Source organism: Phacochoerus africanus, chromosome 15 (assembly GCF_016906955.1).
Source record: "Phacochoerus africanus isolate WHEZ1 chromosome 15, ROS_Pafr_v1, whole genome shotgun sequence".
Classification (NCBI taxonomy): Eukaryota; Metazoa; Chordata; class Mammalia; order Artiodactyla; family Suidae; genus Phacochoerus; species Phacochoerus africanus.
In genome coordinates, this window is record NC_062558.1 from 49,515,806 (window position 1) to 49,541,805 (window position 26,000).

The window sequence follows — 26,000 nt, forward strand, 5'->3', positions numbered from 1 at the left end:
CTTGCGTCAGTGGTGATGGCTGCAGGGGAAGGAACCCCCGTGATCGGAACCTTTGAGGGTCCCGGAACTGCTGGGACGGGGCTGGGGGTGGCATCAAGAGCTGAAAGAAGGAACAGGTGGAGCCGACAGTCCAGGCCGGGGCGTCTGCTTGCCCACCAGCGGTTGCTCTGCTGAGCGTGGGGTTATCTGGTTTGGGACAAATGGCAGAGGGGACACCAGCCATGCTGGGGACAGAGGGGACTCTAGCCACACACAGCCTGGCCCTGCCCAAGCCCCTTGGCCTCAATGGTTTCCGGTGATGCTGCCAGGTCCAGCCTTTGTTGCCACAGACAGGACATGGGTCACTCTTAGCTGCCACTGGCCTCGCTCTCTGAAAAGGCCACTCAGCTTACAGGGAAGCCACATCCAGGTGGAGAAGGGCATGCAAGGTAGGCTTTCCTGATGCAGACTGAGGGAGCTGAGGCCACCCCGACTTGGCCCCTGTCAGCCTGAGCTTCTCCCAGGGTCTTCCTCAGACCCCCAGGAAGAGGGTCTCCTCATCAGCTGCCTGGTCAGCTCTCAGGGTGTCTGGGGGGAATGTGGCACAAGGTCACCTGCCTGGACTGTAATTCCCTCTCCAGCCCCGCCAGCTGTGGAGAGTCACTGGTGTCATTTTACCAAGGGGATGGATGTTGTGGAGTGTCCTGGGGAGAGTGGGATGGAGGGCATGGCCCTGAGCTCAACTCAGCCTTTCACTGGCCCATGGTGACCTGGAGGAGGTAACATCAAGGGTGTGACAAGACACCCTGGGGGTAAACCTCCAAGCTCGGGCTCCAAGGACCCAGCCCCCCTCCCCCAGGTGTAAGGGTTGGCATTGGGTCCTGCCGGCATTGGAAAAGCTTAGGAGACATGGAGCCATCCACCCCCAGGACATGTACATAAGGAAAGGGCTGCCATGGCCCTTCTCCAAGTATTTGGCTCCTAAAAGGCTAGTTAGCTCTCTCTATGGCGACCTTTCCCGTCCTATTTGAAAAGCTTTTTTTTTTTTTTTAAAGCCCCATTGCATCTCTCTTACTAGGAGTTGATTTTTCAGGCAAGAGCTGACTGTCCCTGTTTTCTTGAGAGCAGAGGCTCTGTCCAGTCAAGTCCAGGCCAGTGACATGGCCCAGGGAGCAAGGTCTTACACCTCAGAGGCCTCTTAGTCCTTGACTTGAGAGGTAGACAAACAGAGGCACATAAAGTCCTCCCCCACACACCTGGTGTTTTGTTTTTGGTGGGTTTTTTTTTGGCCACACCCATGGCATGCAGAAGTTCTTGGGCCAGGGATGGAACCCAAGTCACAGCAGTGACCCAAGCTATAGCCATGACAATGCCAGATCTTTAACCCACTGAGCCACTAGGGAACTCCTCATCTGGTGTTGGTTGAGGAAGAGAGACTGGGATCTTGGTGTCTCAGTCCCGACAAGCTCACTCCCTTTCTGCTAGACTAGCTGTGGCCAGACTAGCCGTGCCTATGCAGGCACCTGGCCAAGACCTGGTGTCACACACACCTGGAAAAACTAAGGGAGAGCAGGAGTTGGTGTCAAAATCTCAGCAGAGGAGCTCCCCCTGTGGTGCAATGGGGTCAGCAGTGTCTTTGGAGCACTGGGATGCAGGTTCAATCCCCTGCCCAGCACAGTGGGTTGGAGGCTCAGGCATTGCTGCAGCTTCTGTTTGGGTCACAGATGCGACTGGGATCTGATCCCTGGCCCAGGAACTCCATATGCCACACGGTGCAGCCAAAAGATAAGAAATTTCAGAGGAACTTGTATACTGCCCCTCCCCTCCAAGAATGCCCCAGTTGCCTTAAAAGGAAGAATTTCCATGATGCAGCTGATGATGGGCTGTCACAAATAGCCCTGGAAAGATCAACAAAATTGAGGGGGTGACAGACACCAGCCCTTGAGGAGGCCCAGATGGTATCCCAGAGCAGCTGCCAGGGGTCAGCGGGCAGGGTCAGGGCTGAGAGTTACCTTGGGTGAGGGAGGGAACTGTCAGACCCAGGCGGGGGCAAGGGGAGAAAGCCCTATGTCACCCCAAATCTTCCCGGGTGGAAAGCCAGCCAGGGCCTCAACAGGCAGCCACGAAAACAGCTTCCTGGAAAACGGCCCTGATGCATGCCTCATCCATGTCCAGATTGGGAAGGAAACCAGCTGCCTGGGGGACAGAGACTGTTCGTGTGCATGTCCCCAGACAAGATTCACTGAGAAGGACATCACAGGCCTTCTCAGGGCCTCTCTGGCCATTCAGTCGGAGCACTGCGGGCTCAGTCCATATACACTGTGGGAACCATGCAGAAACCCCGCTTAGGATTTTCAGCCACTTTGTGGGAACCTGAGCCCAGCAGCTGGGGATGGTCAGGTTCAAATGGGATTCTGGCCCAGGAGGGGACCTTAGGACTAGGGACTGCCTGGGTTCAGGTCCTGAGTGGCTGCTAGCTGAGCAGCCCCCAGGATAGAGGGCAGCAGGATGGTGACCATCCCATACCTGGGGTCCCCTGGGGCTCAGGAGCTCCAATGACTACTGTGGGTAAGCCTCCCAAACCCAAGGCCCAGGCTCAGGGGCCAGCATGGGAAACCCAGACCCGCGCAGAGAGAAGCAGATGATGTAGAGGGAAGCAGATGTTAGAGCTGCTCTTTTAAATATAATCGCTGGAGTTTCCGTCGTGGCGCAGCGGAAATGAATGCAACTGGGAACCATGAGGTTTCAGGTTTGATCCCTGGCTTCGCTCAGTGGGTTAAGGATCCAGCGTTGCCATGAGCTGTGGTGTAGGTCGCAGACACGGCTCGGATCTGGCATTGCTGTGGCTGTGGCATAGGCCGGCGGCAAGAGTTCTGATTAGACCCTAGCCTGGGAACCTCCATATGCCTCTGATGCAGCCCTAAAAGGACAAAAGACAAAATAAAATAAAATAAAATAAAATAAAATAAAATAAATAAATAAATAAATAAAATCACTGCTTAAAAGCTGCCTTGCTGAGGTGTGCAGACCTGGTTCCCACTCTGGTTGCCCAGCCCCCTTGAACCCAGCCTCCCCACAGCCACTGGGTTTTGGGGGGATAAGTAGATGAGGGCAGAAGGAAGGGGAAGCAATGGGGAGAGGGGAATAGCTGCTGTTTCTTCTATCTTCTGAAGTGAGTGGGTGCTGATTAGAAGTTATTTGGAACAGGAGTTCCTGTTGTGGCTCAGTGGTAACAAACCTTACTAATATCCCTGAGGATGCAGGTTCCATCCCTGGCCCTGTTCAGTGGGTTGAGGATCCAGCGTTGCCTTGAGCTGTGGTGTAGGGCACAGATGCAGCTCAGATCCTGCACTGCTGTAGCTGTGGCGTAGGCCAGCAGCTGCTACTCTGATTCAACCTCTAGCCTGGGAACTTACATATGCCGCAGGTGTGGCCCTTAAAAATAAAAAAGAAGTTATTTAAAATGGGCTATAGATGGAATGTGTGACTTTGTCCTCCATCAGATGACCATGCCCAAGCCACCTTTCCCAGGCAGGGCCCACTAGTGACAGCCAGGAGAAGACTCCTGGGGCTCCTGTCAGTGGGCAGCAGCAGCAGGAGCCCTGTCCACCCTGCCAGGCTGGTCTTGGACCCTGTTTGACCATTGGCACCCCCAGGCCACCTTGGGCTAAACCTGCCTCCCAGCAATGCCACATCAGTGTACTAGGGAACAGCAAATTCCTCTCCCACCAGCTGGCATTGCCCACACCTCCTTGTGTTCCTTCCTGGCCATCCTGAAGTTTTCCAGACTCCCCTGCTCCATGGCAGTTACCTATGGTTGTGTCCCTCCCCAAATTCGTATGTTGAAGCCTTCACCCCCAATGTGGCCCTGCTCAGAGATCCCCTTTAAGGAAGCAATTGAGGTTAAATAAGGTCATAAGGGTGGAGCCCTAATCCCATACGACTGGTGCCCTCATAAGAAGAGGAAGAGATGCCAGAGATCCCTCCACTGCTGACAGGAAGAGAGGCCTCAGCAGAAGCCAGCCTGATGGCACCTTGACCTTAGACTCCAGCCTCCAGAACTGTGAGGATATCAGTGGCTGTTGTTTAAGCCTCTGGGTAACTAACTTACTATTTCAGCAGCCCCAGTCTACCGATGCAAGGGCCTTTGGCTGTTTTGACACCCGAACGTGGACACCTGAGTCCTCTCCAGGCTGCTCAAGTTCACAACTGTCTTAGAGCGACCCAGGGGAGTTCCCATCATGGCGCAGTGGTTAACGAATCCGACTAGGAACCATGAGGTTGCGGGTTCGGTCCCTGCCCTTGCTCAGTGGGTTGATGATCCAGCGTTGCTGTGAGCTGTGGTGTAGGTTGCAGACGCGGCTCGGATCCTGCGTTGCTGTGGCTCTGGTGTAGGCCAGTGGCTATAGCTCCGATTGGACCCCTAGCCTGGGAACTCCATATGCCGCGAGAGCGGCCCAAGAAAATGGCAAAAAGACCAAAAAAAAAAAAAAAAAGCGACCCAGGGTGATTGATGGACCACACAGAGGGCAGGGGGCTACCCCTAACTTATCATCCTGGACAATCACATTCCGTGTGGCCTCTCCCCCTCCAGTGGACTCAAATCTCTTCCAGGTCACGCTCACCAAGGGGCTTCTCCCCTCCAGGTGACCTGACCACAACCACGCCTGGGAGTGCCCCATGCAGAGTCACCCCAAGCTTTAGCCTACATGTTTGCTTGCTTTGCTGTAGAGGTGCCCCAGGCCACCAAGCAGCCTCTCCCCACCCTGCAGCTGCTCAGTCTCAGGACCCCCTCTCCCTCTGAGGTCTTGGCCTGACAGGTTGGGCAAGGCTGACCCCAAAGTGGGACACAGGCAGGAGGCCTCGGGGCACTGAGGATTTCTTAGCCCACAATGAGCACCTTTTTTTTTTTTTTTTCCTTTTAAGGCCACACCTGCAGCATATGGAGGTTCCCCAACTAGAGGTGGAATCCCAGCTATAGTCGCTGGCCTACACCACAGCCACAGCAACGCCAGATCCTTAACCCACTGAGGGAGGCCAGCGATCAAACCTGTATCCTCATGGATACTAGTCAGATTCATTTCCACTGAGCCACACTGGAAACTCCCCAATGAGCAATTTCTAACCGGGCAGGAAATCTGACTGCTAGGCCCAGATGTTACAGAGCCGGTGCTCACAAGATGCTCAGAGCTGAAACACCTTTCCCACCCCGCCAGACCACGTGACCCCAAAGTCAGCCCATTCCCTCTGATTCTCTCATGAAAGTATCCTGTGTCTGGACAACATGAAGCCTTTGAAAGGGGTATTGACTCCTCTGTGGTCCCTGCTGTGGCTGAAGTGTTCCCCCCAAAGATATGCCCACCTGGAAGCTCAAAGTGTGGCCTCGTTTGGAACAAGGGTCTTTGAGGATGTTGGTAAGATAAGGACCTTGAAATGGGATCATCCTGAATCAGGGAGGACCCTAAAGCCAATGACAAGTGTCCTCGTACAAGACAGAAAAGGAGGAGACAGACAGCCACGGGGCTCCCCCGTGATGAGAAAGCCAAGATGGGGGTGCATCTCCAAGCCAAGGGCCTCTGAGGGTTGCTGGGGCCTCCAGAGGCTGGGAGAGAGGCCTGAAACCAATATTCCCCAGAGGCTCCGCAAGGGAGTAGCCCGAGGTGGGTCCCTCAGGCTCCAGAGCTAGGAGAGATGTTCCTGAGTGGATGGGCGCCCCCAGTTTGTGGGCATTTATTCTGGGGCCTTAGGAATGAATGCAGTCAAAGCAGCGAGGAGGTCAAGACACCATAGCTGTCCCCGTACAGCTGCCTCACTTCCAGATGCTGAGACCCAGACCGTTCCTGCTCAGAACAGGCCCGGCAGAGGCCAGAGGGCTGGGAAGGAGCTGGGGAGATGGAGTCAGGGGTCATCACACGGCCTCTGATCCAGCCCCGCTCCCACCACCGCCCATGCCCTCACCCCTTGGCCTTTGCCTTTGTGCCACATCTGCTCAGAATCCCTTCACCCCTGCCCTCTAAACCAATTGGCTCACTTCTAGCTCCTGAAAACAGAGGGAGAAAGAAGAAACAACTCTTTCTCAATCCCCTGGGTCCTACCAGCAATGGCCCTTCCAGCTCCTCCCCCACAAAGCTTCATGGAAGCGCCTCCTTCCTGTACATTCCTGCCAACAGCACCCACTTCCCTGGCACCCAGGTCAGCCTGGCTCTGGCTGGAGGCCTAGGTCCTGCACACCCAAGCCAACGGCTGCTCTGGGCTCTGAGGCCTTAGACCACTACCCTGCTTCCCAGTGGGTCCTGCAGGTCCCCTCTGCTTCCCAGCTGCTGCTCCAGGCAGTCCTGCTGACCAGTTTTAAATTAGCTCCCCAGGGAATTCCCACTGACATTCAGTGGTAGCAAACCTGACCAGCAACCATGAGGCCAAGAGTTCCATCCCTGGCTTCACTCGGTGGGTTAAGGATCTGTCGTTGCTCTAAGCTGCAGCGTAGGTCACAGACTCGGCTCAGATCTGGTGTTGCTGTGGCTGTGGCATAGGCCAGTAGCTGTAGCTTCAATTCCATCCCTAGCCTGGAAACTTCCATACGCTGCATGTGTGGCCCTAAGATTAAAAAAAAAAAATTAGCTCCCCATGGTGATTTCATGTTTTTTCCACAGGCTTGTCCTTCCTCCAGATCTTTCTAGAAATCCTCTGAACTGCTTTCAGGTTTTCCTGCAAAAGCAGAATTACTTATAGCCGTGCTTTGGGTTCAAAACAGGATAATGATGCAGTCCCTTTATCTATCGCCCCCACTTACCCATGCTTCATGTTTCCCCATAAAGAAATCTACCTACAAAAGGAGAATTTTTCAAAAAGGGCTGCAAGTCCTGGAACGATCCCCCAAGAGAAAACATGGGCTTGTTCAGAGGCTTGGGATGTGGGTGGGATTCCTAGGAGACTCATTTGCAGCTGGCAGAAGGAACCTGGAATCTAGAGGCCAAGGCTTGGGCAGCTAATGTAGCTCTCTCTCTCTCTCTTTTTTTGTCCTTATTTTAGGGCCGCACTCTAGGTTCCTAGGCTAGGGGTCGAATTAGAGCTGCAGCTGCCGGCCTACCCCATAGCCACACAACGCAGGATCTGAGCTGCATGTGTGCCCTACACCACAGCTCACAGCAATGCCGGATTCTTAACCCAGTGAGCAAGGCCAAGGATTGAACCTGCGTCCTCATGGATGCTAGTCAGATTCGTTTCCGCTGAGCCCCAACGGGAACTCCTAACGTAGCTCTCTGAGAACCACTCTCCTCACCTGTAAAATTGGGATGTGCTCAGATTCAGGGAAGGGTCACTCACAGGCCCAGGAACATTAGTTAAGCCTCAGGCCCACTGCAGGGGGAATCCCTTTATCCCCTCATCCCTCATCTTCCTTGTCTTCCTACCATTGTTTCTGCTTCCCAAGGTTCCCATGGAGTTAAGCCAGGAGGCTGGACAAGAGTTAGTGCTTTCTGTGCTCGGGGACCAACAGCTGGGAGATGATGGAGGTAGCATTGCCAGAGCCCCTGCCACAGGCTAGGCCCTGTTGTCAGGAAGCTTACAGCCTCCAGGTCCAGAGATGTGTAATGTGGGTAGTCACCATTTATCAATCATGTGATTGCTGTGTGCAGAGAAGCACGGTGTGCTGGGGGCGCTTAATAGTGTGGGGGGCCTATTTAGTTCCCAACAGCCCTGTCCAGTGTGGGAGTATTGCCGTTGTTCACAAAAGAACTGGAAGCAGAGAGAAGCTGCGGACTGTGCTTGAGGACACACAGCTGTATCCCTCAGGATTTGGGCTCAAGTCCGGGGACCTGCAGACCTGGTACATGGGTTCCCTTCTCACTGGCCTCAGTTTCTCTGGCTTTGAAATAAGGCGGTTTGATGATCTCTCATCTCAGTGGGCCATGAGGAAGGGTGGATACCTGTCGTGAGTTGGTCCCCTTCCTGTGTCTCTTCTGGACCATCTGTAGGCCAGTGGGCATTCTGAATTGCCTTCCGGGCTTCTGACCAGGGCCACTGGGTACACGAGTCTCTCCCGGGGCAAACAGCCCCTCTCTGCCTGCAGACATGTCTTCAATTGGCTGACAGCCGCTCATTTCCTGGAACTTGGCACCCCTGGATCTGGAAAGGCATGTCTGGAATCCCAAGCCTGATGTCCTAGCACTTAGGACTGATGATTTGCTAACTGCTGGGGACAGTTGTTTTCTGATTGAAACTTGGCTGGTGGGCCCTGATTGTTTGGCTCCTCCAGCTGTGATGCTGATGGAGCAGCTGGGCCCTAGAGGGGCACTCAGTGAGTGGGTGTCAGGGTAAACTGAGTGAGTCAGTGGAAAACCAGGGGCATAGAACTCAGCGGTTCTTGGCTGCAGAGCGCCACCCATTTCTGTGGTGATGAGACCCAGCAGCGCAGGGCAGACAGGGCCTGACCAGGCAACAGGGAGTAGCCTTTGAGGCTGGGATGCTCTCTGCCTGTGATGTCACAGTATCCTAAATCCGGCCATTTGGTGGCTGCTGCCGCTGGTGGACACTGGGCCCTGGGAAGGGCTCGAATGGTGATAGACCTGCTCAGGCTGGTGACCACTGGATTCCCGAGGGCAGAGCACCTCACCAGATCTCCTCTTGCTCCTGGTCAGCAGCTGCCCAACTTGCCTTTTTCTGCCTCTCCAATCCTGGCATGAGGAGGAGGACGAAGGAACAAGACGTGGTAAGGCTGATGGGATCAACCCAGGTGCCATGGCAGAGGCCTGGCCAGATTGGCATGAACTCCAGACAGTCTATGCACCCCACCCTCAGATCTGTGTCCTATGCCAGACCTCCCAGCTTCTCCAGATGTCCATCAATAGAATGGTATATACCATGGTATGGTAAATTCATCTTGTGTGATACTGCTCAGCAATCAAAATGATATTCATTTTGCATGCCACAGACACATGCGACAGGATGGTTGAATCTCACAGACTTAATTTTTTTTCTCTTTGTCTTTTTAGGGCTGCACCTGTGGCATAGGGAAGTTCCCAGACTAGGGGTCGAACCAGAGCTGCAGCTGCTGGCCTACCGCATAGCCACAGCAATGCCAGATCCAAGCCTCGTCTGCAGCCTGAGCCACACTTTGCTGGATCCTTAACCCACTGGGCCAGGGATTGAACTCGCTTCTTCAAGGATAATAGCTGGGTTTGTTACTGCTAAGCCACAACGGGAACTCCCCACATAGACTTAATGTTCAGTGAAAGAGGGGAGACACAAAAGGATACATGCTTGCTGTAGGCTAAGTAATACCCCCCCCCAGGATATCCAGTCCCTCCCCGGGACCTATGAATGTTATCTTATTTGGAAAAAGGATCTTTGCATGTGTGATAAATTAAGGATCATGAGATGGGGGGAGTTGGGCCCTAAATGCCATCATGAGCATCCTCGTATAAGAATCAAAGGGTGGGAGTTCCCGTTGTGGCTCAGTGGAAACGAACCCAACTAGGAACCATGAGGTTGCGGGTTCAATCCCTGGCCTTGTTCAGTGAGTTAAGGATCCGGCGTTGCTGTGAGCTGTGGTGCAGATTGCAGACATGGCTCAGATCTGGCATTGCTGTGGCTCTGGCTTAGGTCAGCAGCAACAGCTCCGATTAGACCTCTAGCCTGGGAACCTCCATATGCCACAGGTGCAGCCCTAAAAAAATAAACGACAAAAGACAAAAAAAAAAAAAAAAGAATCAGAGGGTGGTGTTCTCATGTGGTGCAGAGGATTAAGGATCTGGTGTTGTCACTGAATCAGCTTGGGTTACTGCTGTGGCATGGGTTCAATCCCTGGCCTAGGAAACTTCTGCTTGCCACAGGCAGGGCCAAAAAAAAAAAAAAAAAAAATCAGAGAATCACATGAACGATGTGATTTTTTATGCCGATGAATTTGAAGACACCAACAAACAGACACTTTCCTGCAAAAACTTAGTAAAAATGACACAGGAAGAAACAGAAATTCTAAGAAACAGAAATTCTATCTAGATATAGAACCATTAAAGAAATGTGCTTAGTTTAAAATTTGCATCCTGTCTCCTCCAAAATCTCATAACAAACACAACCAAAGAAAAACACAAAGCCTGCATGACTTTATAGGCAAATTCAGCAAACATTAAAAAAACAAAAAATTCTGATCTTATACAAAATCTTCCAGATAAAGCAGAAAACAGAAGTCTCTTTGATTCATTGTAAATTTATTATAAGATTTACCCTAAACCAGACATGGTCAGTACAAGAAAGCAAAAGCATAGGCCAATGTCACTTGTGGACATACATGCAAAAATGCTAAATAAAATATTAACAAATACTTCAGCGATATATGAAAAGTACATCAAGACCAAGTTGTCTTCTGGAGTTCCCGTCGTGGCGCAGTGGTTAACGAATCCGACTAGGAACCATGAGGTTGCGGGTTCGGTCCCTGGCCTTGCTCAGTGGGTTAACGATCCGGCGTTGCCGTGAGCTGTGGTGTAGGTTGCAGACACGCTCGGATCCCGCGTTGCTGTGGCTCTGGCATAGGCCAGTGTTTACAGCTCCGATTAGACCCCTAGCCTGGGAACCTCCATATGCCGCGGGAGCGGCCCAAGAAAAGACAAAAAAAAAAAAAGACCAAGTTGTCTTTTTCCTAAATTACTGAAATGATATGATAAAAATCTATTAATGTATTTCAAATCATCAAAGGAAAAAAACCCTTAAAGATAATCGTGACCTAACAGAACTTCCTTGATAAAGAACGTTTAGCCTCATGTTTTGGAAGGCCCACTTCTTTATTGCCTGTATGTCTAGCTCATGTGCAGCACCGTTCTTGGCACGCTGTTTTACATGCTGCGTGAAAGGTGGACCTCTGGGCTGAGCTGAGCCTCTGGGACAATGGGGACCTAACGCATCATACAGGTGTGTCCAGCGAAGCCTCAAGAGCGTCCTCCAACCGGAGGGCCAGCTTCAGGCCTGATGCATGCGCACTGATTGCTCGAGCCTTTTTTTTTTTGGCTCCCAGCTGGATGGTACAGCGCCTGCGCAGTCCAGAAACTGGCGCAACCCAAGCAGAGTGGGCGGTGCTTCAGGGCCTGAGCAGCGAAGGACGTGGGCGTGGCCTGATCGGCACCTGCGCACTCTTCGGCCGCCTTGTGGGACGGGCAAGGGGCGTGCCGAGGGCGGGGGCCGCGAGGGAGGCTGGGCGGGCCTGGTGGACGGCGCGGCTGGGTTGGCTGCTTCCCTGAGGCCGGACTCAACGGATTCCGGCCGCGCCACCGGGCGACCTTGCCGCCCGGCCCCATCCCGGAGCCAAAGAGCGAGCGAGGCGGCGCCGCGCGGTAAGAGTCGGGGCCGAGCTCCCCCACAGTGTGCGCGGCAGGCGCGTCCCTCTCCTCAGCGCCGCCCGCGCGGCCAGGCCCCGGCGGCCCCGCAGACCCCGGCGGCCCGCGCCTGCGCGGTCCCCTCGCGGGCCCCCAGCCCGGCGCTCGCCTGCGCCTGCGCTTTCCTCGCTAGCCCCCAGGCCTCGCGGGACCCCGGGCCTTCCGCGCCCCGACCCCCGCCCGCCCGCGACTCGGCTGCTTGGGACCCAGCTGGTTCTGCGCCTTTGCCCGCCGGTCCTCTCCCTCGCGCCCAGGAGAGGCCCGGGCAGCCGGCCCGTAGCCCCTGGCCCCTTAGACTCTGGTCCCTTCTTCCCTGGTCCCCTGGCCCCGGGCCCGAGGACGCGGCGGGCGGCGGACCCGGGCCTCCTGCGGGCTCCGCTTCCCCCATCCGCCGTGCTCCCAACCCGCACCCCGCTCCGCGGGCCGGTCAACAGGAGCAGGCGGAGTGTCCCTTTTTCCCAGAGCTGGTTAATTGAATCAGGTTGGCTGTGTGAATAACCCTGTGTTGTGCCGCGGAAATTTTGCATTTCCCGCAGTCTGGTCATTGTATAGCTTCAGTGGTTACGTTTAAGACATCAGAGTTCGTTGGAGGGCAGCTCCGCTGGAGATGACTGGAAAAGAAATCAGTTTCTGCATAGTTTCGGCCTGCTTTCACGACCAAGTAAGAATTCCTGTGATCATTCAAATGCAGAGAATCTTGATTTGTTGATGCCCTTGGTAATTCGCCGGCAAGTAGGCGAGGACCCAGGAAAAATTCCCATAAATTCTCTTGTCCTGTATCGATTACAGAGAAAACGTGTGTGTTGTTAAAAGGGGCGGGGGGCGGATCTCCAGCCATTGAGATGTTTTGTAAGTTTGCAACAGATACACGAAACTAAAAAATGTTGTGCAGAACCCTATAGCGTTTGTTATCACCCTGCGGGCCGAATATTGAGATGAAATCAGAGTCTTGGGCTCGGTAGATATCAGCAGACATCACCATTATACGGGCAGGTTATCAAATAGCCAAATCGATGCAAGAGGGTATATGGAGTAAGAAGAAATAGGGTATTGACCTGGATAGGATTTTTTCCATAAAGAGATGGCTGACCCAATCATTTTTTCTCTTTAAGTCTCCCTTCCTTCTTTGATTTAGTGTTCTCCAAGCAGAGTCTTTAAAGACTCAGCAACTTGATGACTGGAAAATGCTTCTTAGTTGCCTGTGCATACTCTAGATATGTAGGGATTTTCGTGATTTTTCAGGAAGAAAATGAATGTCGTGCCATAGAAAAGCTTTATCACTGTGCATCATGGCAACAGTCCAGATATCTGAGTCCCTAGTTCAGTATCATATTGTGTGGAAAGTGATTATAGCAGTTGTGGTTAAGGTGAGGTTTACATCAAAATTTCTGTTTTAAACATGGACTTTTGGGGTGTGTATCTACAGTGTGTCCTCTTGAGACTTCTCTGAGGCAAAGGTTTTCTTTGTAACTGACTTGTCACAGAATGTCTTATATTTCAGATGACTCAAGGTGATAGTATTGCTTTGGTTCAAAATTACTATCAGGGTTGGGTTTTCATTACATTAAGACTTGCTGTATAACCATATGTGTATTTAAATCACATACCTTGTACATAGGTATTGTGAAAACTTCCCAGCTCAGTAGAGGAACAGTGACAGGGTGTCAGTAGGTGAGATAAGTTCTCTTGGCTTTGTAGCTTTGGGCAAGTCAGTTTTCCTTCTTGGGCTTCATTTCCCCATTTCAAAAGTGTGGGGTCTTGGGGAGGAGATGGAAAGGAGCTTGAGTAGCCAATTTTAATGTTTAATGGATCCTTGCCTACTTAGTCTTGTTTAGCCAGGGGTAGAAGTGGGTCTTCTCACCAGTTCCGTGACATTGTGGTTGCTCCTCAAAGACCAGGGAGGTCCTACCGTAAATACAGAACAAATCTCAGAGAGGCTCTTTTTTTTTTTTTTGTCTTTTTGTCTTTTGTAGGGCCGCGTCTGCAGCATATGGAGGTTCCTTGGCTAGGGGTCTAATCGGAGTTGTAGCTGCCAGTCTATGTCACAGCCACAGCAACGTGGCATCCGAGCTGATCTGTGACCTACAACACAGCCCATGGCAATGCTGGATCCCCAACCCACTGAGTAAGGCCAGGGATGGAACCCCAACCTCATGGTACCTAGTCAGATTCGTTAACCACTGAGCCACAATGGGAACTCCAGAACAAATCTTGGAGGTTCTTGGTCAGGCCCCTGAAATGGAATGTTGAATGGGCCTCAGTGAATTGAGAAAAACAAGGACATTATAAGGAGTTTTTCATAAAACTAAGTTTATTTAACTAAAGAATTGCCCTTTCTAGAAGCCTCATTTTCTTGATGTTAAATTTAAATTTTATTTTATTTTTTTGTCTTTTTGCCATTTCTTGGGCCACTCCCTCGGCATATGGAGTTTCCCAGGCTAGGGGTCTAATCGGAGCTGTAGCTGCCAGCCTACGCCGGAGCCACAGCAACACGGGATCCGAGCTGTGTCTGCAACCTACACCACAGCTCACGGCAACGCCGGATCCGTTGCCGGATCGTTAACCCACTGAGCAAGGGCAGGGACCGAACCCGCAACCTCATGGTTCCTAGTCGGATTCGTTAACCACTGTGCCACGACGGGAACGCCTACATTTTAATGACAGTGATAGTAAATGGTAGTATATGGGATTGTAAATGGCAAATAGAAGGTTGGTTTTTTAAATCAAAATAAGGTATTTTTAGAAGTAAAGAGAACCTGGATTTTATTGTTTTGCTGTCATTGTAAGGGAGTTTAGAAAAAAGTTCCAGGGGCTTTCGATGCTGAGATTAAAATATAAATTACTTTTAAAGTATAAATATGAGTTTACTTTGTGGTCATTTGTCACAATACACAGGCAACTAAGAAAGCTCCGTTGAATTTGCTTGTTGTTCAAAGGTATTTCTATTCTGATCATCCTTTTCTACCAGATATAAAATGTCAGGATATTTTTGTGTGTGTGCTTGTGCCAACAAAATAAGCCTAGGGAAATTCCTCCTGGTGGTTGGAATTGTTAGTATTGAGTAGACTGGCCGCCAAGGTAAAGAACCCCTGTGGGGGTTCTTCGTCAGCTCAGAAATCTTTCAGTATTGTGGTCTCAGTCTTTTGCTGTAAAACAACATGACCATCGAGAAATTAGGCATACAGGTTCTATTTTAGATATGCTGAGGGGAGAAGTGACTGGCTGTGGTTTGTCCCAAAATGAATATGACAGATGATCTTTGTATCTGTGAAATCTTAAAAATCTTTAACGATGAAAATAATAGCAGATTCAGATTTTGAGTTATTGTAGGTATTTCTTTTGTACTTAAAAAAACTATATATAATGTGTATCAGACATACATTTTATTTTATTTTATTTTATTTATTTTTTGCTTTTTAGGGCTGCACACATGGCATATGGAAGATCCCAGGCTAGGGGTTGAATCAGAACTGTAGCTGCCGTCCTATGCCACAGCCACAGCAATGTGGGATCCGAGCCACATCTGTGACCTACACCGTAGGTCAGGGCAATGTTGGATCCTAAACCCACTGAGCAAAGCCAGGGATCGAACCCACATTCTCCTGGATACTAGTCGGATTCATTACCACAGAGCCTCTATGGGAACTCCCGGGCATACATTTTAAAAGTGCCTTGAATTAAAATGTTTTTGTTTTAGGGCCACACCCGTGGCATATGGAGGTTCCCAGGCTAGGGGTCAAAACAGCTGTAGCTGCAGGCCTGCAACATGGCCACAGCAATGCTGATTCCTTAACCCAGTGAGCGAGGCCAGGGATCGAACCTGTGTCCTCATGGATGCTAGTCAGATTTGTTCCCACTGAGCCGTGACGGGAACTCCTTGAATTAAAATTAATAATGTAAAGAAAGAAAAACAGGACAAACAAACAAAAAAATTAATAATGTCTCTTGTTCTTCAGATACTCACTTTGAGAGGACCAATTGCACTCATCCACCTCTGAGTTCTCCAGTTTCAAAGGATAGTGTGAAAATAGGGATGTTGGTCCATGAGAAAAGTGCAGATCTCTTCAGGTGTTCTTCCTGGCCTTTTCCTACATCTTCATTATAGTTTTTGTCTTTATTTTTTGGTTTAATCCAGAGATTTGCGCTTGTTTCTGTCTTTCTAAAATGCTAATCTGTTCATAGTCACTGCCGCTTCCCTTGCACAATTTAAGTCCTTCAAGGGCTCCCACTATCTTCAAAATCAGGTCTGCCATCCTTAGCTCTGTCCTAGGTTCTGGCTTCCACTCTCCAGCCCCTGCCTCCGCCCCCCACCAGTTTTCCTCTGCTAGAAAACTCTGATCATCACTTTCCAAACTCAGCTCAGATAGTCCCTTGCCTGGAGGGCATCCCTTATCCTGTCTCCTGCAGGCTTGTCTAGCAGCCTGTCCAGTTAGAATTTGGCTCCCTGTGTTTGTCTGCTGTCTGTACTAGCTCGTTTTATGCCGCAGTGCAGAGCAAAACGGAGAATGTGGCTAGACGGAAGGTTGTTGCATCTGCCAGGTGGCACAGCACTGCCAAAGAAGTGGATCATTTGTCATTGCCTGTAAGGAGCTTTTCACTCCAGGTGCACTTTGCCTCCCTGCCCCTAGACACCTCCCATCCATGCACACGAACTGATAGCCTATTTAATTGTATCTTAGTGTCTAATTTATTTTTTTTTTATTTTGTTTTTTTTTGGTCTTTTTTTTGTCTTTTGTTGTTGTAGTTGTTGTTGTTGCTGTTGCTATTTCTTTGGGCCGCTCCCGCGGCATATGGAGGTTCCCAGGCTAGGGGTCTAATCGGAGCTGTAGCCGCCAGCCTACGCCAGAGCCACAGCAAGGCGGGATCCGAGCCTCGTCTGCAACCTACACCACAGCTCACGGCAACGCCGGATCGTTAACCCACTGAGCAAGGGCAGGGACCGAACCTGCAACCTCATGGTTCCTAGTCGGATTCGTTAACCACTGCGCCACGGCGGGAACTCCCTTAGTTTCTAATTTAAATCTAATTTCTTGACAGAGGAAACTGTCTCTAATGTCTGTTTATAATCCAGAAATGAGGCAGGCATCATCTTTGTTCCAAGCTCTGGAAGGAATATGCTCTCGGTGTGTATTTTTTCCCTTTTCCTCTTGTACATCACCTTGGGTTTTTTTGTTTGTTTGTTTGTTTTTGGTTTTTTTTGGTTTTTTTTTTTTTTTTTTTTTTTTTGCTTTTTAGGGCCACACCCGTGGTATATGGAGGTTCTCAGGCTAGGGGTCTAATCGGAGCTACAGCTGCCAGCCTATGCCACAGCCACAGCACCGCCAGATGGGAGTCATGTTGGTGACCTACACTACAGCTCACAGCACTGCTGGATCCCTAACCCACTGAATGAGGCCAGGGATTGAACGTGCAACCTCATGGTCTCTAGTTGGATTTGTTTCTGCTGTGCCATGATGGGAGCTCTAGGTTGTTGGGTTTTTTTAAAAATTTTTTGGAAGGTAAATTTTTTTTTTTTTTGATCACCCTCAAAGCATGTGGAAATTCCCAGACCAGGAATCCAACCCTTAACACAGCAGCAACAACCCTGGGTCCTTAACCACTAGGTCACCAGGGAACTCCATGGCTGGTAAAGTTTTAAGAAATTAAAGTATTAAATTTCAAGTTTGTCTCTTGTGCCTATGGCCCATGGAAAACTAAAGTTAAAGGGGAAGAATACTTTGTCTCTTAAAAAAACAAAGCCCCCAAAGAACTGAGTTCACCCAAAGGGAAAAAAAGGACCCTGGTTAAGCTTAGGAAAGATGCAGAGAAACTGATGGTAGGTAGTGTTAAGATTTATGAAGAAATACCTGTTAAATTGAAAGCGGTCCCTTGCTTCCTCTCTCCCTTCTCTCGTTCTTGGGGAAAATCCCAACTCAGCCATTTTCCAGAGGCACCTTTTCACCTCTGAATCCCTGAGGCAGTCCGTTAGGGCTGCTTTTTTCCAGAACGGTCACAACTGGACACTTTATCCTGAGAGATGCTCCTTTCCTCCAATGTTGTAGACACCAGTGCCCTGAGTCCCACTCCATTCTTTCCCTGGAAGCCTCCCTGGTCATGGTTTGCTCTGCCCACCAGGCCCAAGAGTTCTTGAATAGGAACTGTTGAGTTTTCTCCCTGCATACATTTCTTAAAATCTTGGCTTTGGCCGGTCTTAAATCTTTTGTCCTGTGTTCTTGTCCTTCCCCCTTTCAAGCCTCTGCATTTTCTGTGAGCTTCATCATATTGCCACACTCACTCAGATATGCTCTCTCTCCCAAGACAGATTACATAGTGGATTTTTCAACCCTGTTCCTCATTTTTGTTCTTTACACCCACTTCTTTTGTGTACTTATTCAGCCTTGCCTAGTCACCCAATTCAGGACCTCTAGCCTTGGGGGTTTTTTTGAGACCTTTTTTTGGTTTATCTTTCCTTATGCCTTAGCAATTGTTTCCTCTCCCCTCAGTAACTTGTATCCATTAATAGTTACTCCTCATTCTCCACACCTACCAGCCCCTGGCTATAACTAATCCTTTCTTTTTCTGAATTTGCCTGTTCTGGATATTTCGTATAAATGGAATCAGACAATATGTAGCCTTTTGTCTGACTTCTTTCATTTAGCATAATGTTTTCAAGGGTTATGCATATTGTAGCTTTTTAGTATTTCATTTCTGTTAGGGCTAAATAATAGTCCATACTTTGTTATCTATTCATTAGTTGCTGGATATTTGGTTTATTCCACCTTTGGCTAAATAATGCCATAGGAGTTCCTGTTATGGCACAGTGGAAATGAATCCAACTAGGAACCATGAGGTTGTGGGTTTGATCCCTGGCCTTGCTCAGTGGGTTAAGGATCTGGCATTGCCATGAACTGTGGTGTAGGTCGCAGACGCAGCTCAGATCCCATGTTGCTGTGGCTGTGGCTGTGGTGTAGGCTGGCAGCTGCAGCTCTGATTAGACCCCTAGCCTGGGACCCTCCATATGTTGTAGGCGTGGCCCTAAAAAAGCATCAACAACAACAACAACAACAATAAAATCCTGCTGTAAACATCCATGTACAAGTTTTTGTGTGAATAGATGTTTTCAGTTCTCACTTCGTCCTAGGGTAGCAGTGTTAAGCTTTTTGAGGAACCACCAGCTGTTTTCCAAAGCTGCTCAATTTTACATTCCTTCCAGGGTGTGAAGTTCCAGGTTCTCCACTTCCTCATTAGTGTGTGGGTTTTCGGGGCATACTTTTTAAAAACATGGGACATTTTTGACACTTCAGCTTTTTTTGTTTCTTTGTTTTCCTCACTTAATACTTCTGGAAATTCCATTAAATCGGCTGATATCCATGACTCACTGTGATTAATGGCTTCATAGTACTATTCTATAGTGTAAATAGACTGTTCATTCAGTTCTGTACCAGGCACTGTTCTAGGCTCTGGGGCAGCAGCATTGAACAAAACAAAACCCTCTGCACTCTTAGAGTTTACTTTCTAGTAGAATAGGGGATGGGAAGTCAGGAAAAAAGTAATATAACATAGGGTTTTACCAGCACAATTTGAGTCTGTGGCAGCACTCTGAGTAGTGTATGTGAAGTACCAAAGGCTAGATTTCCCTAAATGTTGTTAGAATTCCCAATTAGTATTAATCTTGCAGGAGAACATGGAAGCATTTTCATTGAAAAAATAATAATAATTAAAAAAAAAACCCAGTTGGGGAGTTCCCATCATGGTGCAGCTGAAACGAATCCAACTAGGAACCATGAGGTTGCTGGTTTGATCCCTGGCCTCGCTCAGTGGGTTAAGGATCCGGCGTTGCGGTGAGCTGTAGTGTAGGTCACAGATGCAGCTCAGATCTGGTGTTGCTGTGGCCCTGGCATAGGCTGGTGGCTACGGCTCCAATTAGACTCCTAGCTTGGGAACCTCCATATGTCGCAAGTGCGGCTCTAAAAAGACAAAAGCAAAAAAAAAAAAAAAAACAACAAAAAACCCAGTTGGGGAGTTCTCCTCATGGTGCAGTGGAAACAAATCCAACTAGGAAACATGAGGTTGCAGTTTCAATCCCTAGCCTCGCTCAGTGGGTTGAGGATCTGGCATTGCCGTGAGCTGTGGTGTAGGTGAAAGATGTGGCTTGGATCTGATGTGGCTGTGGCTGTGGTATAGGCCAGCAGCTGTAGCTCCCGTTGGACCCCTAGTCTGAGAATTTATATATGCCACAGGTGAGGCCATAAAAATACAAAACACAAAAAAACAAAAAACAAAATAAAGCAAACCCAGTTGGTTAATGTGGATATAGAGTTTCCTGAGATAAACTGATGAGCTACTAAATGTAGCAAAGTGCACTTTGATAAATTGTATCTAAATCCTCTTTCTCTAGTGGTCGGTAATAGACATCTGTCCCAGGAGGCTTGGTTTATGTATTGGAGGTTTGTGAGGATGCAGGTGAGAGCACTTTTGGGGGACATGGCAAAACTTCCAGGCCCAGTCAAGAGTCTTGTTTTCTTCCTGGACTTTTCTATATTTATTATATTGCCCTCTGAATTATTATTATTATTATTATTATTATTATTATTATTATTTGTCTTTCTTAGGGCCACTCCCACGGCATATGGAGATTCCCAGGCTTAGGGGTCCAGTCGGAGCTGTAGCCACTGGCCTGTGCCAGAGCCACAGCAACTCGGGATCTGAGCCGCGTCTGCAACCTCCACCACAGCTCACGGCAACGCTGGATCATCAACCCACTAAGCAAGGCCAGGGACCGAACCGCAACCTCATGGTCACAACGGGAACTCCTTCCCTCTGAATTATTGAGATTGTCCCTCCAGTAAAGTCTACTTTAAATTATTCATGGTGATGCTTAGGGAAAATAATCTGGGTCATCTAGAGTGATTAGGCCTAGAGGGAAAAATGATAACCACCCCCACTCCCCCAGTCAAGGTAGATTTGTATTGATATGCGGCCTAGTTGGGCCTGCACTAATTCCTCTATGTTGGCTTTAAAGGTGATGAGGTTAAATGTTTTGTTTCTGATTTCTTTTTTTTTACATATCTGGCTTTGAAATGAAGTTAGAAATGCATACTTTAGACACACAGTTATTCAGCCTTCATGTTACCCATCCAGGTCTAAGGCTTGTTCAACCAGACCAGCTCCATCATGATGGAATGCTAATCATCTGTCAATATTCAGAATGTCATTCTAGTGGATAAAATACTATTTTGCAGAAATGTAGGGGGGTAATTCAGTTACTGACATTCCTTGTTTTTAAATTAAAAAAAAAAAAAAAAGTGAGTTTCTGCTGTGGTGCAGCAGAGTCCGTGGTGTCTCTGGAGCGTTGGGACAAAGGTTCAATCCCCTGCCTGGCACAGTGGGTTAAAGGATCTGGCGTTGCTGCAGCTGCTGTGTAGGTCGAAACTGTGGCTTGGATCTGACCCCTGGCCTGGGAACTCCATATGCTGCAGGGCAGCCAAAAAAGAAAAAAAAAAAAAAAAAAAGCAGAAAAAAAAAAGCAGCCTGCAAGTTTATTTTATCTTTTACATTTCTGAAGATCTAGTGTTGAATGTAAATGCTAATCTAGATACCGTCTAGCTGTCTGGGATCTTGATCACCTCCTCTCCTGCCTTTGCTCTGGCGTCTGCTCCCTCACCTGACCTGTGTTTAATTGGGTTGGGTTCCAAAACTTTATTTATAAAACTAACTTAATTCATAAGGTTTATGAAGTTTCAGTTAGTAGCACTGTGGGACCTAATGGGCATCCATAGAGCCCTGGTTGAAAGCATTCATTTAATGTGTACCTTTCATGAATTATGCTCCTCTCATAATACATCCTAAGATAGTTCGAACAAATGTTATTTTCCTTAATTTTATAAGTGAGGAAATGAGGTTAAGAATACAGAGTTAACCGGTGACCGAGCTTGGATTTGAGCCCAGATTTCTGACTGTCTTGTGTTCTTTTTGCTATAACATGTTGCCTTTCAGCTGGAATGCATTTGTCATATGGTTGAAGGAATTATAGTGTCATTTCTCCTGGAGAATAGAAGACTAGATAGGGCATTGTTTCCCCTGTAATTGAAATGTTTGAAGAGCTTTCGCATGGAAAGAGGACTGGATTTATTTTGTGCTGCTTTAGCAGGTTCTCTTAACTGGTAACTAAGTTGTACCGACATTGAGCCCCACATAGGAAACACTGCCCAAGAGTTGAAGGGGCACCTCTGAAGTGTCAATCTGTAGAGTAACAAGGAATGTTTTGCTGACCTGCTTCCATATAAGCTGCTGGTTATGGTCAGGATTTGGAACAGGGGAAAAAAGGGAATTGGGCTTTTAGGAGTAGCCGGGGTTTGAACAAAGGAGAGGCAGTAATGAGCATTCTTGAGGTGAGGAATATAGTCACTTGTATTTCTATATGAAAGTCAGCAGAGAGAGGGAAGGCATATCCTTGAGTAGAGAAAGGCTGACACTTTTTCTGTAAAGGGCTAGGTAGTAAACGTTTTAGATTTTGCAGGTCTCTGATGCAACTAATCAACTCTGTCATTGTAGCACAGAAGTACCCATAGAAATACATGAATGAATGAGTATACCAGTGTTTCAATAAAGTTTTCTTTGTGGACCTGAAAATTTAAATTTTATAGAATTTTTGGTGTCAAAAAATACTCTTTTGATCCCCCCCAAACATTTAAAAATGCAAAATATTCTTAGTTTGTGGACTGTACAAAAACAAGTGATGAGCCATATTTGGCCCATGGGCTGTAGTTTGCTGTTTGTCCCCTGTCATAGAGAAGCAGGAAACATAGAGGGCTTGGGAAACCAGGCCAGGGGTTAGACTTAAGGTGGTATAAAAAAGGACACTGTTTTTGTGTTGTAATGAAAAATTTAAAGGTCATTTGTGTTTACATGTGTGCCTGAAAGCATCTTGGTGTCTATTAAAACAAAACACTTCTTCACTGTGGAAAATTTCAAATAATCACAAAGTAGAGAAAATATAATGAAACCCAGCAGTGATGTAGTCATCACCCAACTTCAGCATTTATCAAGTCTAGGCACTTTGTATTTCTGTATGAATTTTATTATATATGTGTGTGTATGTGTGTGTGTGTGCATATATATATATATATATATATAGCTTTGTAGGGCCATACCTGTGCCAAATGGAGGTTCCCAGGCTAGGGGTCGAATTGGAGCTGTAGCTGCTGGGCCTACACCACAGCCACAGCAGCACTGGATTCGAGCTGTGTCTGTGACCCACACCATAGCTCACAGCAATGCCGGATCCTTAACCCACTGAGCGGGGCCAGGGATTGAACCCGAAACCTCATGGTTCCTAGTTGGATTCGTTTCTGGTGCACCATAGTGGAAACTCCTTCTGCATGTATTTTATTTTATTTTTTATTTTTTTCTGCCACCAGTATTTTCACCTTGGCTTTGTTTATTTATTTATTTATAATTTTATTAAAAATTTTTTTCTGTATGAATTTTATTTTATTTTTTTTAATTTTTATTTTTTAATATATTTTTTATTTTCCCACTGTACAGCAAGGGGGTCAGGTTATCCTTACATGTATACATTACGATTACATTTTTTCCCCCACCCTTTCTTCTGTTGCAACATGAGTATCTAGACAAAGTTCTCAATGCTATTCAGCAGGATCTCCTTGTAAATCTATTCTAAGTTGTGTCTGATAAGCCCAAGCTCCCGATCCCTCCCACTCCCTCCCCTTCCCATCAGGCAGCCACAAGTCTCTTCTCCAAGTCCTTTTTCTGTATGAGTTTTAGAGTCAGCCAGCTATTTATACAAAAAAGCTTGCTGGAATTTGGATTGTGTTGACTGTATAGATAAATTTGGGAGAAATGACTTTCTTTCTTCCTTTCTTTCTTTCTCTCTCTCCCTCTTCCTTCTTCCCTCCCTCCCTCCCTCTTCTCTTCCTTCCACCCTTTCTTTCTTTTCTTTCTTGTTCATTGTTAACATGTGGTAATAGCTGTAGATTTTTATTAGAATTGAGGGTTTCCTTCTACTCCAATTTTACTTAAGAGGTTGTTTTTTTGTTTGTTTGTTTGTTTGTTTTTGCTTTTTAGGACTATACCCATGGCATTTGGAGGTTCCCAGGCTAGGGATCTAATTGGACCTGCAGCCGCTAGCCTATGCCACAGCCACAGCAACTCGGAATCTGAGCCTTGTCTGCAACTTACACCACAGCTCACGGCAACTCCGGATCCTTAACCTACTGAGCAATGCCAGGGATCGAACCTGCAACCTCATGGTTCCTAGTTGGATTCGTTAACGACTGAGCCACGATGGGAACTCCCTTCATTTGCTTTTTTTTTTTTTTTTCATGTTTCTTTCTTTCTTTTTTTTTTTTTTGTCTTTTTGCCATTTCTTGGGCCGCTCCCTCGGCATATGGAGGTTCCCAGGCTAGGGGTCTAATTGGAGCTGTAGCCACCGGCCTATGCCAGAGCCACAGCAACTCGGGATCCGAGCCGCGTCTGCAACCTACACCAACGGCTCATGGCAATGCCGGATCATCAACCCACTAAGCAAGGCCAGGGATCAAACCAGCAACCTCATGGTTCCTAGTCGGATTCGCTAACCACTGCGCCACGACAGGAACTCCCCCATGTTTCTTTAGATAGAATCTGAGTTATTGATTTTAGAAATTTGTCTTTTTTAAAATAGGTTTAATATCATAAATTTTCTTTTAAGTGTTGCTTTAGGGGCATCACACAGACTTCGCTATCTCATGTTTTCATTTTCATTCAGTTTAAAATAAATTGTGGGGGAATTCCCATCTTGGCGTAGCAGAAACGAATCCGACTAGGAACCATGAGGTTGCAGGTTGGATCCCTGGCCTCACTCAGTGGGCTAAGGATCCAGCGTTGCCATGAGCTGTGGTATAGGTCGCAGACACGGCTCGGATCTGGCGTGGCTGTGGCTATGGTATAGGCTGGCAGCTCTAGCTCCAATTAGACCCGTAGCCTGGGAACCTCCGTTTGTCATGGGTGTGGCCCTAATAAGACAAAAAGACAAAAGAATAAAGTAAATAAAATAAAATACATGGTAATTTCCCCTTTGATTTTCTCTCTCGTGCTTTTTTTTTTGGGGGGGGTGTCTCTTTAGGACTGCACCCTTAGCATGTGGAAGTTCCCAGACTAGGAGTCAAATCAGAGTGGTAGCTGCTGGCCTATGCCACAGCCACAGCCGTGTGGGCTCTGAGCCACGTCTGTGACCTACTCCACCACAGCTGACGGCAATGCTGGATTCTTAACCTACTGATCAGGGCCAGGGTTCAAACCCGAGTCCTCCTGGATACTAGTAGGGTTTGTTACTGCTGAGCCGTGACAGGAACTCCTGATTTTTTCTTTGACTCATGGATTATCTAGGAGTGTGTTAGTTTCTAAGTATTTGAGAATTTCCCAGATATTTTTCTATTATTTTCTTATTTAATTAATAAAGACTCTTTTACAGAAATCCACAATACCACTATCTCATCTTAAAAGAGCAACAATTCAAAAAGAAGTATGGAAGGATAGAAAGGATTGAAAGAACACAGAAAAGTTCAGGGAGAGATGTGTGTCCATCAAGGATGTGTGATGAAAGGCCAGTGGGTCAACTCAGACTGGATGAGGGCGAGAGTGAGGAGAGGGCTAGACACCAGAGGAAGGGCAAGTCCAAGCTGGTGACTGACTGAGTGAGGAAAGCAAAGGAAGGCTATTCTGGGTTAGACCCCTGAGTGATGAAAGCAGTGGTGATCATATCTGGGAGGGGATGCCTGGAAGGCAGAATCGGAGCTGCCATGGGGATTGTCCTGGGAAGAGAGAGCCTTCCTTTTCTGCTGGCAGTGTGAGGAGAAGGAAGGAGGAAGTGAGAAATTAGGATAAAACGGGTTTGCATCTGGTGTAGTGAGGAGGGAAGGATACCGTCATTGATTTACAGGCATTTCCACACGCTATATGGTGTGGTCCTGAGGCAGGTCCTACTTGGGAGCTCTTAGCTGATACCTGGAGATGTGAGAACTGGGGTTGGATGTGAGTGAGGTGCCCAGAGCCACATAACTAGTGAAGGGTGGAAGTAGCACTTGAACCCAGGCTCTACCTGAATAATGTGAGCTCTCCCCACCAGGTTGAATTTGTGAGTGCCTGCCCACAGTGTGCCAGGCTGCTGTCAGAGATCTGCCTTCTGGCATCATTGCTGTGTGTTTAGTGCTGTGGCCCAGAGCAATGCCACTCCTCTCTCTTTGAAAAACCTGTTTATTATGTGTTTTAAAGTGCTTAGAAGGGATGGTCGTTTTTAAAACTGATATAGTTAAACTACTAATTTTTTCAGCAAATCAGAGTAGATAGACCATTTTCAGAGGTAGGATTTGGTAATTTAGGGAGTAATATTTTGAACCTAGGAAATGGTTTTGAAGGCTTAGAATTTGAAAGCCTTTTCTGCTGAGTTGGCGGTGAAGTGCTGTCCCATTTATGTGGGAGTCTATTCTCAATATCTGCTACCAGTAACCTGTTACTGAAAGTCAGAATTTGCTAAATCAGGCAGTAGTGTTCTGAAATTTTACTTTTTTTTTGTCTTTTTTTTTGCTATTTCTTGGACTGCTCCCGCGGCATATGGAGGTTCCCAGGCTAGGGGTCGAATCGGAGCTGTAGCCACCGGCCTACGCCAGAGCCACAGCA

General features: G+C 48.0%; 1 protein-coding gene across 3 annotated transcripts in view; it reads left to right on the plus strand.

Moving 5' to 3' along the window:
- Positions 1-11,147: 11,147 nt before the first annotated feature.
- The window catches only part of SPECC1L (sperm antigen with calponin homology and coiled-coil domains 1 like), a 132,167-nt gene continuing 117,314 nt past the window's right edge, over positions 11,148-26,000 (plus strand). Inside the window, exon 1 of one of the 3 annotated variants that reach the window (XM_047762462.1) lies at positions 11,148-11,300. The gene's annotated coding sequence lies outside the window, so the exon portion shown is untranslated. Of the gene's footprint in view, positions 11,301-11,380; positions 12,004-26,000 lie in introns of those variants that run through there. The other 2 variants (XM_047762461.1, XM_047762460.1) reach the window with 2 other exon arrangements.